The sequence below is a fragment of the Numida meleagris genome, chromosome 23 (genome assembly GCF_002078875.1).
Source record: "Numida meleagris isolate 19003 breed g44 Domestic line chromosome 23, NumMel1.0, whole genome shotgun sequence".
Classification (NCBI taxonomy): domain Eukaryota; kingdom Metazoa; phylum Chordata; class Aves; order Galliformes; family Numididae; genus Numida; species Numida meleagris.
The window spans coordinates 6,189,721-6,203,869 of NC_034431.1; the positions used below are offsets into that span (position 1 = coordinate 6,189,721).

Below are 14,149 nucleotides of genomic sequence, written 5' to 3' on the forward strand. Positions count from 1 at the left end.
GTCCCCTTCCTTCTCACAGCCCCTTTAGATACTGACAGGCCGCTCTCAGCTCTCCCCGCAGCCTTCTCTTCTCCAGGCTGCACAGCCCCAGCTCTCAGCCTGTCCTCGTAGGGAGGGGTTCCATCCCTGGCCCCATTTCTGTGGCCCTCCTCTGGACGCGCTCCAACAGGTCCACATCTCTCCTGCACTGAGGACTCCAGCTGTGGACGCAGTGCTCCAGGGGAGGTGTCACAGCGCAGAGCAGAGGGGCAGCAGCACCTCCCTGACCTGCTGCCCGCGCTGCTCTGGGTGCAGAACAGGGGCTGGTTGGATTTCTGTGCAGCGAGGGCACACTGCTTGCTTCATGTCCAGCTTCCATCCACCAGTACCCCCAGTCCTTTTCAGCAGGGCTGTGCTCTATCCTTAAGTCCCCCAGCTTGTACTGACAGTGTGGGCTGCCACGACCCAGGTGCAGACCTTGCACTTGGCTTTGTTGAACCTCATGATGTTCCCCTGGGCCCAGTGCTCAGCCTGTCTGGGTCTCTGTGGATGGCATCCCGTCCCTCAGGAGTGTCAGCTGCAATGCAGTTTGGGGTCATCTGCAAACTGCTGAGGGTGCATTTGATCCCACTGCCGATGTCACTGTTGAAGATGTTAAAGAGGTCCAGTCACAGCACTGACTCCTGAGGGACACAATTTGGGGAAAAGGATGTTATGGCACAGCCCTTCCCTGGACACCCGCAGCCAGAGAAGCCAAGGGAAAGCCACGATGTGCTCCAAGCCCTGCAGACTGAACACAGCCAGGGGAAGTGCTTGGTAATGTATCTGAGCTATGACTGCTGACTGCTAAAAGAACAGTACAGTAAACAGGTGTATTAAAAATGAAAAATATGAAGCCATTCTCATCATCAGCCCTCTCATCTGCCCTTTCCCATTCTGCTGCTTACGTGTGCTCATTCACAAGGGGTTTCCTTGCAGAAGAATGAGATAGAGAGATGAGGGATGGCACGCAAGCAGTGCTCAATGCCTATTTTCAGGGACGGGCTTACTCCTCCCCTTCTCTTCTCTTTTTATTACATACTTGGTAGTGCATTTTATGGAGCTTTAATCTGTTTACCAGGCTGAATATATGCTAACAAAGACATGTTAAACAGCAGGGTTAATGAAGATTTGCTACCAGGTAATTTAGTATCTAGCATCAGAGTTGCAGTGTGCAATGACTGTCAGTGCCGACAGAGAAAGGGGAGGAGATGAGCTAACGAAACTTCAGAGGAAAAATACATGTTTCCAGCAGCTGAAACAATGGCATCTTTCCTGCATTGCTCTGCCTTCACAGCATGGAGGCTGTGAGCCCCCTCCCTGTGTCCTGCCAGGGGAACTGCTGCTGCCTGGGAGGAGGAACAGCGGCTCCAGGCCAGCAGGACCACAACTGTATGTATCCCAGCTGCAGCATCCATGGTTTCTCCTGTCTGCCGAAGCCAGGCAGTTCTGATGGACTGCATTTCATAGAATCATAGAATCATTAAGGTTGGAAAAGACCACGAAGATCATCCAGTCAGCTCCAACCCATCCCCTCCATGCCCACTAACCATGATCCTATTCTGTAACTGCTAAGGGTATTACAAATACAGCTGTGACAAAAAAAGTACCTCTAAAAAGTCAGTATTAGTCATGGAACCAACCTCTCATGCTTGGTCATTCTTCCTGGAAAATACACAGAAAGAGGTTGGCTCAATACACACAAAGAGGTTGGCTCAATGCACACAAAGAGGTTGGCTCAAGCAGTCTCATTCGGACACATTTTTTACCTGCCTCACTTCAGACTTCCTTCAAGTTTCTGCCTTCTTTCTCCCATGCCTCCGGGTCTCTGCTTGAAATTAGATGTCAGTTTAACTCTATTTTCTCAGCTAAATCCATCTCTTTTTCATGGTCTTTCTATAAGTCGATGGCTACATCTTGATTTCTGCTTCTTAGTGGACTGCTTACAGACCCACGCTATAATTTAACAGTGCAGCACAGTGGCAGTAACAACAGACCTCCAGAGACCGGTGCAGAAACCAGCAAACAGCTTTTATGAAGTCCTTTGCACTGAAGCTGGAGTTTCTTTTCTGGATATACCCCATGCCTTTATTCTTTTTAAGGGAATATGTCTCCTCGGATAGGCACCACAAAATGAGGAGGGATATAAAATACCCGAGCTCTGCCTGGTTCTGCTGATGCAGTGATGAAATTTGATGGATGCTATCTAAGCTCTTATCCCTTCAATTGCTCAGAACCATACTAACTGCCTTTAGGAAAATGAATGTCTGCTCACTCTTCTCTGCCAGTTTCACCTGAAACTCAGTGAAGCCAGGGATTTCTCCCTGCTGCCAGCTTGTGCTGTCTTATGGTTCCAGCCCCACTAGGCTTGCAATCCTACTGCAAAGCCAAATGCAAATCAGGAAATCTCACTGTGTTTTTCAAATAGTAGTTCACAGAGATCTCTCTGCTGAGCCTACTTGTGATAATAAGGGCTGCAACAAAGCACAATGGTTTGTGTGCATGCACACGGATACTTTTTCTTAATTCAGAATCATTTGGATTAGCCAAAAATAACTCAAGGACAAATAATCTTTTCTCTGAGATGGAACGTGTGAGGATTGGGAGGCAAATTTGTCTGCATTCTCGCCCCAGGCTGATGGCACAGACAGGATCCAGGCTCAGCCACTGTGATTTCACAGGTCCCAGAACAGCTTCTCAACCCCAGCTGCATTCCAGAGGTTTGCTAAGGACTTTCAGGGCAGAGGCACCTGAGAGGAGCACTGATTATTACGGTGCCAGCTGCAGAACATCACTGCTCAGTGGATGTCTCACAAAGAACTCGATGATGGGCTCTGAGTGTACAAGCAAAGCAAGTGCAGTTCAAATTCCAGGCTGGCATGGGGCAGCTGGGACAAAGGCTTTCCCATAGCAGCGAGCAAACATTCCTCATCCCCAAACACAACAGTCTGTGCTACATTAGGGACCTGTAAGTGTTTTTCTTTTAATAAGTGCAAGACACACATGGAGCCCCTAAATTTTTTGCAAGTTCAGGAAAAAAAGAATATGCATCTAAAGCAGTTTCTGGTTATTAGATATTTTTTTTTCAGTGACTTTTAGCTTAAATATTAATATTTCTTTTTACACATAAAGTGCTTTACATTTCCTGCTCTACTGGAAGGCACAAACCCTTTGATTGAATGTACTGGCTTCAGCACAACTATTGTCTAATCAATGTCAGACAGCACGTCTGCGAGACAGCTTGTTTCACCGCTGAAAAAATAAACCCCTTCAGCTGAGGTCCTTCAGCTGAGCACCAAACGCTGCAGGCTGAGGGGTTTTGCAGCACAGAGACAAGATCTTCTGTCAGCTGACAGAAGTTAATGGATCCTTCCCCGGCTCTGCACCAAGCTGCTACAATCTACACTGGCTTGGCCCTCACTTGAAAGGGAGGGAAATTTTCCACTTCTGTTTGGTACCTGGAATGAGGCCATATCTGGAAGCCATTGGCTGACTTGGGGACAGCTAAATGCTATCATTCCTTGTGGAAGAAAAGAGCTTTTAACTCATTCTTGGGGAAGAGGATTATTTTTTTTCTGCTGGTTTTCCAGACAGCGATGGCTCTCTATGTACAAGTCATACCCAGAAGCCATAATGGAAAGAGGAGCTTCTGGCCCTAAATACTTTGTATATCACATTTCCTGCACTGATAAAATTAAAAGTGAGATTGTTGAAGTGTAGAGAGAAGTTCCAATTCTTATTTCTAGGCTCCATGACCTTCCCTTGGGGAGATTCTGACAGCTGGGAATGAGAACTGAGTCATTATGAGAGGCGTACTATTAAGACCATCCTTCCCATCTTTAAACTCAGACTCTCACAGACAAGATTTCTCTTCCCACAGCCCACACATTTCATTGCACGTACAAAGGATGTGTGAGACCGACAGCCATCATCGCTGCTCCCAGCATGGAAGAAGGGGGAGAAGCCGAGCTTGCTTTGGAAGTCAGCTCAGCTCCACCAGCCTCAGAACCCTTCAGAAGCAATCCTGCTCATATTCGGTTTGTTTTCAAGAGCTACAGAAAGGAAATTTGGTCTGCAAATGGAATGACTTAGGTTGGAAAGGACTGAAAGATAATCTAGTTCCAACCTCCCAGCCATGGGCAAGGCTGCCCAACACCAGCTCAGGCTGCCCAGGGCCCCATCCCACCTGGCCTTGTGTGCCTGCAGGGATGGGGCACCCACAGCTCTCTGGGCAGCAGTGCCAGCGCCTCACCGCCCTCGGAGGAAAGGATTGCTTCCTCACTTATAACCTACCTCTCCCCGCTTGTAGTTTAAAGCCATTCCCCATTGTCCTATCACTATCAGATCATGTAAAAAGTCAGTCCCTCACCTGTTTATAATCTTCTTTTAAATATTGGAAGGCCAAAATGAGTTCTCCCCGCAGCCTCCTCTTCTCCAAGCTGAACAAACCCAGCTCCCTCATGTCTTCACAGCAGAGGTGCTCCAGCCCTCTGAGCATCCTCGTGCCCTCCTCTGGGCCTGCTCCAGCAGCTCCGCATCCCTCCTGTCCTGGGGGCCCCAGGCCTGGGCACAGCACTGCAGGTGGGGCCTTCCAGGGGCAGAGCAGAGGGGGACAACCCCCTCCCTCTCCTCTCCCTGCTGCCACCCCTCTGTTGGTGCAGCCCAGGGGACTGTCGGCCTTCGGGCTGCACACGCACACTGCTGCCTCATGTCCCGCTTCTGTCCATCAGGACAGCTCCAGACTTGCTACATTTTTGTTCTATTATTTCTGCTAATTTATGTTCATACACTCACAAAGACAGCAGTGGATATTTCATGTTGATTTCTATTTGTGCTGCAACAAGCAATGAGACATTTTGGTTAATATTAGCCTTATAAGTCAAACCCTAGAATACTGCACCATCAATAGGTACCCATATTAAGCAGCCGTGGCCTCGGTCCCAGTACACAAGGTTGTGCAGGGTGAGCTCATGCATGGCACTGAAGGAACTTTTCTTTTTGCAGCTGAATAATAATTTTAGCCCTATTGCTGTGTTTGCATAGGTCTAAATCAAGAAGCATTTATGGCCTTTGTAAACAAGAAACAGAACATTCAAACATGCTGCAGGATTCCTAAGAAATATTTTTTCCTATTTTATCACACTTTAATAAAGGGAAAGAAATGATTCATTCTAAATACAGAAGTGCTGATTCCATTCTTTTCAGAGATACAATATTTGAGTGGAAAAATGAGATTTAATCTAGCAGGATTTGATGCTAGAAGACAAAGTTCATAACAAATAATTCAGAATGAGAAATAGTGATTAAACAATTTTAGAGTAACACATGCTCTGGGTATTTTTTGTGAAGGAAAAATTAGTTGCTGATGAAGTCTGAAATGCATTATTTAATTCAAGTGACTCCCAGTAACTTCTTTCTGCAAACCACATACAAGCGGAAGAAGCAGTTACACCCCTGGGAAGAGACCAACCGCATCTGAGGCACACAGGGATTTGCCAGCTGCAGTGAAAATGAAGAAGGAGCTTTCCAAAACTGTTCTGCTGAAAAGCCCTCCCCACGTGGAAGCAGCCAAGGCACAGTCAGAGCCCCGGCTCAAGAGTCACATGAAAAGTAATGCGAGCGGACAAGGGGAGGATCAGCAGAGCCCTTCTCCTTGCCTTTCACTTCTTGAAATGAATCTTCGCCCAACCTTTAGGTCAAATGCTGAAACCGAACCACAGTTTTCATGAATCTTGCACTATTTTTATAACTGCAAAAAACGATCAGGTCACGTTTCAGGCTCAGTCAGCAGCTTCCTCTGTTTGTTTGCTGCTCTGAGGGCTCTGCGGTGCTTATTTCCACGACAAGAAATCAGTTTGAAATGCGGTTCTCAAACTTATGCGTAATCACTTCCAGCTTCTCATATGTGCTACCATGACACAAATCTCCCCGAGCTGTGTTTCTAAGGTTTATAAAACACATTCCGCCCCATCAGGCTACTTCAGGCCTTTTAATTTCCTAGGCACAATAGACTGATAAGTATTAATAATAATACCTAGCACAAAGGGAACAAGGAGAGATTGGATATTACAATTCTGTGACAATAGTCCTTTCCCCGTCTTTAAAGATGACAGAAAATGCAGAGAGAATTAGTAATTTTTTTCCAACAGAAGATTAAAAAACTTCTGATAGATTGGATCAACCACCAGAGAGAGAAGAGGGCACAGCCATTGTGCAAATATCTCCCTGACACCATGAAGATAATGTCACAGAAACTCCTGGGAAGGAGGGAACAGTGTGAGTATAGGGATGGCTTCAGAGATTCAGACCTAATTCCAGCTTGGCAAAAGCCACTCAACCGTGTTTCATGTACCAGAGACTGAACAGATGCCTGGCATCAAGGTCAGTGCCAAAGATGCAGAGAGGAATGACATGACAGATGCAGGATGGCAGAATGTGGGCAGATAACGAGCAACAAGCCAAGAGAATAACAACCTTTATATGTTCTGACCTACCTGTGCCTTCCCTGGGACTCCTTATGGTTCAACCCACCATGGTCAACTGAAGGACAAGTCAAACACAGCTCCAAACACGTAGCTCTCCTCTGCCATCAGGCAGCCAGATGTCTCACTGATATTTGGTGTGAACACAGTCAGTATGACTGTGGGGATTGAGATCAGTCCATTTAAAGGTGATTAAGAACTTCTCATTGAAACATTGGTTGCACCCTGCCTAGCAGCTCCCTCATAGCAGCAGTGCACTCCGAAGGGATATTGCATCCAAGCCAGGTTCCATTGCCTCCATTATGGCATGGGATCTCTTAAATGCACATTTCTCCTCCCTGTTCAACATCCTCTTGCCTCCAATGAGCTGTCAGCACCCCAGTCGCTGTGTATGTCCTTGGCTTAGTGAGTGTTGCTGGGTGAGAGCTGAGTGGCGTTCTCCTGCTGAGCCCCTGGCGCAGCTGGGTGCTGGGTACAAGGAAATGTAAGCAACAGATGTTTGCCATACAAAGACAAAAATAGAGAGCACAAGCTCATAGGTCATATACAAACCTGAATCCCTCCTTCACAGCAATGCAAATCATAGTGTCATAGAATGGTTTGAGTTGGAAGGGACCCTCAGAGGCCATCTCGTGCCACTCCCTGCAATGCACAGGGACACCCACAGCTCCATCAGTGCTCACAGCCCCGTCCAGCCTGACCTTGGCTGTCTGCAGGGACGGGGCACCACCGCCTCTCTGGGCAACCTGTGCCAGTGCCTCACCGCCCTTAGTGCCAAACCTTCTTCCTTCTATCCAGTCTGAATCTCCCCTCTTTCTGTCTGAAGCCATTTCCCCTTGTCTGTCCCTTTCTTTCTTATAGTTCCCCTTTGCCTTCCCACTGGCAAGCCAGTAAAAATTTGTTTAGGTGTTGCAAGTATCTACATGGAATGTTTGAAATAATGCACCTCTTTGGTGCTCTCACGTATTTGGTACTTGGATTTCAGAAAGCAAGGTTTAATTTGTAAATTAGTGGCAAATTCCCCGCAAAAAAAAAGTGTTATCTACCAATTCCCTGGCAGCCAGCACAACCACTGCAGCTTCAAATCTATGTGTTCCTCATTAAGTGCCAGCAATTGGTGAGTTAATGCAAATTGGAGGAGTTATCTGCAGCCTCACTGCCATCCATCTGAGAGCAGCACTCTAGGAACAACAGCCTTTGCTGCAGGAATTATGCCTGATGCCAAAGTAACACAAGCTTTCCTGGCACAAAGGGCACTGGGGCAGGGCTCGGCGGGGATGCTCTGACACCATTAGCCAGGAGCCAGCAGTGTGCTCTCAGGACCTGGGTCTGCTGCATCTTACCGTAGAATCATAGACTCATTGAATGGCTCACATTGGCGGGGACCTTAAAGACCACCCAGTGCCCCCCCCCCCGGCCATGGGCAGGGCTGCCCCACACCAGCTCAGGCTGCCCAGGGCCCCATCCCACCTGGCCTTGAGTGCCTGCAGGGATGGGGCACCCACAGCTCTCTGGGCAGAAGTGCCAGTGCCTCACCACTGTCTTCTGCTGTTATCTCCCCTCTCCTGCCAGCAGATGCAGTTCTCCATTGGGACTGGGAAGGACGGGAGGCAGGAAGCAAGAAGTTAACCAGCCAGGAAACCTCTCTGCAGTTATGCTGCAGCTCAAACACATTTACCCAGCACAACGAGGGAGCCGAGCACATTTACACAGTCGGGTTTGTTTAATGCTTTTTAGAGGAATCATAACCAGTTAAATACCCTGGGTATTAATGCTTTAAACATGATTGAATGTAAATATAACAGGAGATAAAATCCATTTGGTCTCCAGGACGATGAAGTTGGGGGTTATGCAGGCTCATTTGAGCAGAGCAGCTCTAAACAGATGTTTGCTTTCACAGCACATTTGGGGGAGATTAAAAAGTGTCATATAATGGAATTTCATTGGCCAGATCCTGAAGAGGTGTAGAGTGACCCAGATCCACAATAAGGCTTTAGAATCACATTCATTCACAGTCCTTATTCCACCCAGCATCTCCATGAGAATGAACTAAGAAAATGAACAGAGTTCATATGGTTATTTTCCCATTAATTCATTTTCTGCCCAAAAGCCAAGGTGAGAAGCAGGAAGTTCTGATAGCCCCCCGGATGGTAAAAAAAAGATTTTTCAGATGTTCAGTTCCAAGAAGCAGACTACGTGATAAAAATGAAGCAAAACTCCCATAACTTGAAATTATTCTTTGCTTTTCATTCTCAGTTTCACATAGATAGATGAAAGAAAAAAAATGTCACACGCTGGTGGGGACGACCTGTCCATCACTCCAATGACTGGCACAGACTGGATTTCTCCTTTCTTTTATTCAAATCGCATTCAGACCCCTTCCACTGGAGTGACATTAGAGCCACAGCATTATCCTTCCTAGCCTCGGAAAACCATCTATTTTATGAGCTCAGATGATTAAGGTAATTTTTTTTCCAGAGGCTGTCGCTCCATCAGAGCTTGGGCCATGATATTCCAATAGGTTCTGAATGCATAATTCACTGTGAGAACCTGGTTGAGAGCTGGAACCTTTTTACCACTTCTCCTCTGCAGATTCCTTCCTTGATCCAAGATTTCTGCCCACCTTTGGATGCCTGAGGGTGAATCCCCCTCCTTGCACATAAGGTGTTTCTAAGCTGTAACATCAAGCACACTCAGCCAATGCAATGCAAGACCTAATTGAGGGCTAAAAGGTTTTGTTTTTGTTTTTAACTTTCTGGTTACTTCTTTGAACTGCAGCATTGCATGATTTCAGGTCCAGCAAGCAACTGGTTGGAAACCCACTGTGACAGTGTAACATCCCACTCAGATTTCACTTCATTTGCTTAACGAGATGTGATTCAGATGGCAGCAATACCTCTTCACCCTTTTTTCGTCGCTGAATCCCCTTAGCAGTGCATGTGATTTGGTCATGTTAAAGATGAAGCGGGTCCCCAGGATGGCAGAGTGCTGCATCCTGTTACCATGGGAACAGGAGATGCCATGTCCCATAGGACCTGCAGACCAAAGCTTGAGCAGCACTGATCAAAGCCAGCAGAAGGCTCAAACACAAACGCACGTGCGTGTTAGAGCATATGTCGTGCATTCCTACGGGAGCTCTGCCAGGTATTTCTCAGTGTTTTGTCCATTTCTCCTTTGGTTACACTAACTGCATACTCACAATGTGGGAGGTGCAAGGCGGGTGTCTTGCAGGGGTTAACACTACAGAGCCCATGTTGGGCAGACCTGGGGCAAGGACATCACCGGGTGACCCAGCAGCTGCCTTTATTGCATGGCTGGCAGCAGAGGTTCCACTTCACACAGCCACCAGCACACAGGGCCTCATCCAGCCCTGCAGATCCACCCACATGCTGGAGGAATGGCAGCATTTGGACTAATTAAACATATCGTTGTGGGCATTAAATACTTCTGTGCAGGTATAGCAGGAATCATAGAATCATTAAGGTTGGAAAAGACCTCGAAGATCACCCAGTCCAACCATCCACCTACCACCAATATTGCCCACTGACCGTGTCCCTCAGTACCACATCTCCACAGTTCCTGAACACCTCCAGGGACAGTGACTGCAAAACCTCCCTGGGCAGAATTTTGAGTGCCTGACCACTGTTTACAAGAAGTTTTTCCTAATATCCAATCTGAACTTCCCCCTGTGCAACTTGAGGCCATTCCGGCTAGTTCTACCACCCCAGGAGAAGAGACCAACCCCCACCCTCACTATGACCTCCTGTCAGGGAGTTGCAAAGAGCCATAAGGTCTCCCCTGAGCCTCCTCTTCTCCATTCTGAACAATCCCAGCTCCCTCAGCTGCTCCCCATCACACTTGTGCTCCAGACCCCTCACAGCTCCGTGCCCTTCTCTGGACACGCTCCAGGGCCTCCACGTCTTTCTGGTAGTGAGGGGCCCAACGCTGAGCACAGCCCTGAGGTGCGGCCTCACCAGAGCTGAGTGCAGGGGACGGTCACCTCCTGCTCCTGCTGGCTGCACTGCTGCTGACACAACCAGGATGCCGTTGGCCTTCTTGGCCACCTGGGCACACTGCTGCCTCACGTTCAGCCGAGTGTTGACCAACACCCACGGGTCCTTTCCCTCCGCACAGCCTTCCAGCCACTCTGCCCCAAGCCTGCAGCGCTGCCTGGGGTTGTTGTGCCAAAGAGCAGGATCTGGCACTTGGTCTTGTTGAACTTCATCCCATTGGCCTCAGTCCAGCGATCAGCCTGTCCAGGTCCCCCTGCAGGGCCTGCCTACCCTCAGGCAGATCGACACTTCCCCCCAATTTGGTGTTGTCTGCAAATTTACTGAGGGTACACTCAATCCCTTCATCCAGATCATCAATAATGATATTAATCAGGACAGGCTCCACTTGCTCAGATGCTGCGTAGGGACAGCAGATGACATCAGAGAGCTCAAACCTGCTTGCAACAGCCCTACAGCTGTGCTGTGAAAAACTCTGCATAGGTCAGAGCTGGGGAAGGCTCAGCAGTGGTGCTGAGCATGAGCATGAGCAGCCCACGAGGAACCAGGTGTGGTGGTCTGCCTGTCCCTGCCTCACCCCAAAAAAGCACTGAGTGGAGGTGGAGGCTGCCAGCACAGGAATATCTACACCAGCCTTCGCACTGTAGTGCTTATCAGCACCAAGATAGCCTCACATCTCCTTACAGTGTTCAACACCCAAGTCAAAATAAAAGCGAAAAGAGGCCCTAATGAGCTGCTGAACTTGCCAAATAAAACAGGAGCTCAAAAAAGGCACTGCACAGCCAGCATAATTTTAAAACAGAATTTTTATGTTAAGTCTTAAAGGAAAAGAGGCCCACAGGTTGGGAAGCTCCTACCTGCTGTGGTTTCTTCCAAAGCTCTTAATTCCCCGCTCCTGTCTGAGAAAAGCACCTACAGACATGGATACATATCGCTGAGCATCTCCTGCACCACAGCCGCATTGGAAAGAAGCCGCAAAACCAGAGCACAATGGTAGGCTTACTGAAATAACTCCCTATTTCCCTATAATTAACAGATAGCACTGGGACTTTATTTAATTGTTTCTGGACTAATATATTCATGGTTCTTTTTTTTCTTTTGATACCATTCCAAAACTCAGAGAGAAATTGGAGAGAGGCCTGGATTGGCATGCCTGGAGCAAAGCTGAATTTAACACACTGGGATGAGGGGAAGGATTAGATGTAATATGAAAAATGTTATTTAGTCCCCTTTTTTTTCAGAAGTGTCACGCTAAGTGGTAGGCTGGCCATCCGCCAAGGCTTGATGCACCAAGGGTCAGGGTGGCTGCAGAGTGGCAGTCATTTTTTATGCTGAGCTTCCATAATTTGATTGTTAAAGCTCGTAGATTTACATCACATCGGAGCTGGGGATGCTAAGCTGCTGACTGTCAGTTTAAAGGGCGTCTCTGTGTGCAGAGACGACTCCAAGTGTGTGCAGGTTTGGCTTTTCCTTCAGGGGCAATAAGTGTTACCGATCTTGAGAGCAGATGGACAGAAGGACCTGGGTGAACTACAACATTTTTGAGGGGCAGAGAATGGTTAATGGAGAGAATAAACCCCCTGGGAGGTTTTGAGGCTCCAATGCCTCAGAAAGGGAAGAGAACTCCCTGGTCACAGAGATCTGGTATCATTGAGACAACTGCCCTGACGCTCCAGGGATCTGTATTGCAGAGGGCTGACCACTTCTCCCAACCCACAACATCAGCTGAGGGCTGAGACCTGTGCAGGTCCCCATGTACCCCCACCTCTCCCAGGTGCTGCTCTGGTTCCCTGTCCCGGTTCCCTGCACTAGTTTCCATCCCCAGATGGTCGCTGCTAATGACTCCTGTTCCGCAGCCACCATTACCCGTTAGCACACTGTCCTCGTGATAATTTAATTTGCTTGATTACTGCTCCTAACAGGCAGCCAGAAAGGTCCATGACTCTTTGGTTAATCTGGTAATGGTACCATTGCATGTGCTAATTAACATTTGGGTGTCCTTCATAAATGCTCCACACGAATTCTGAGTTTGGATCTCAGCATCATTAGAAAGAACATTGCTCTCATCAGCAAGCTGCTTCCATGCTGGTTTTGTCATTGGGATGCAGAATTTTTCCTGCAGACTACTTGTTAGCATGTTGTGTTTGGATATGTACATTTCTCCCTGTTTAATTTTTCTTCTTTCAGTCCTTCAGCTGCTCCACAGTCCTGGAATCTATTGGCACTTTCACACAGGGACACATGAAGGGGAGGAGTGGTAACTGCATAAAGATACTTGTAATCAGATTTAGAAGCACCAGGAAGGCTGGAGAAGAGCTCGGGAGGTCAGCCACCAAAACACACACTCCCATATTATCCCAGATACCTTCTCCTAACCCTATAAATCCAAACACAAATGCTCACATTGCAAAACAAAACAAAACAATCTTAAAGACATTCAGGAAAGCAAAACCATTTTTTACTTTTGCTGCTTTATTCCTGTAAAAGGTAAGGTTTTGTCCACCACCACTCCTGCAAACATCACCCCCAGCTTGTTGCCTGTGCCTGGGGTCAACTATTTGCCCTCAGTGCCTTATGTCGCATCTCTGTTCCACTGGAGGACGTGGAATGCAATAGGAACTTTCTGCCTCAGCAGCACTTTAGCACAACTGTTTGCTTAACTGTTGCAAGAGAACATAACTTCTCTGCAGAAAAAAATCTTATTAAAATATATGTTTCTATCTCCTTGTCTTTGGAATAACTGAGACAAGCTACAACTGTGAAAACCAGCTGAACAAGCTGCCAAGATGCCTTACTGGGAGTAGAACGTTTAGCTTATTATTCTTAACTAAAAAGAAGAAAGGACAACTCTCCATACTTTTTTAAGTACTGTGATTTCAGCTAAAAAACACAGAGCACACAGGCTGCAATTATGCCATGACTCTGCTATTGTTAAGCTTTCCATATTACAATACAACTAATACACCTGGAGATTGAGGTTTAGATTTTCAGAGCTACTTACAGGCTTTAAAGTACCATTTCCAAAAATTAAAACAAATGGGAGCTTGGTGTCTGCCTCTGTTTGACAATGTTAATTTACAGGTCTTTCAGCATAAGTTTCCTAGCAGTGGAACTATGAAGTGCTTCGCTCACTTTGCATTGGTGATACTCACTGTCCACCAATGCCAGGAGACAATGGTGGAGACAGCATTGGAAGGACAGCCCTGCAGATTTCTGGGGGATGAGCAGTCCTGCATTCATAAGTGGTGTTCCCCTGGGGTTTGTCTTGGGACTGATGCTCTTTACTATCTTTATCAACAACATAGGCAGTGGGATGGAGCACACGCACCCTCAGCAGTTTGCTGATGACACCGAGCTGAGTGGTGCAGATGACATAACAGAAGGAAGGGATGCCATCCAGAGGGACCTGGACAGGCTCAGGAAGTGGGCTCACGAGAACCTGATGAAGTTTAACAAGGCCAGGTGCAAGGTGCTGCACTTGGGTGGGGGCAGTCCCATATATGATACCATCTGGAGAAGAACTCAGAAGCAATCCTTTTACTCGGAGGGTGGTGAGGCGCTGGCACTGCTGCCCAGAGAGCTGTGGGTGCCCCATCCCTGCAGGCACTCAAGGCCAGGTGGGATGGGGCCCTGGGCAGC

The 14,149-nt window shown here is 47.6% G+C and overlaps 1 long non-coding RNA gene across 1 annotated transcript; it reads left to right on the top strand.

The window, feature by feature from the left end:
* Positions 9,550-13,116, top strand: LOC110387561. The gene is made up of 3 exons (XR_002432607.1): positions 9,550-9,644; positions 11,389-11,503; positions 12,698-13,116. It is a non-coding gene; the product is annotated as an uncharacterized LOC110387561 (long non-coding RNA).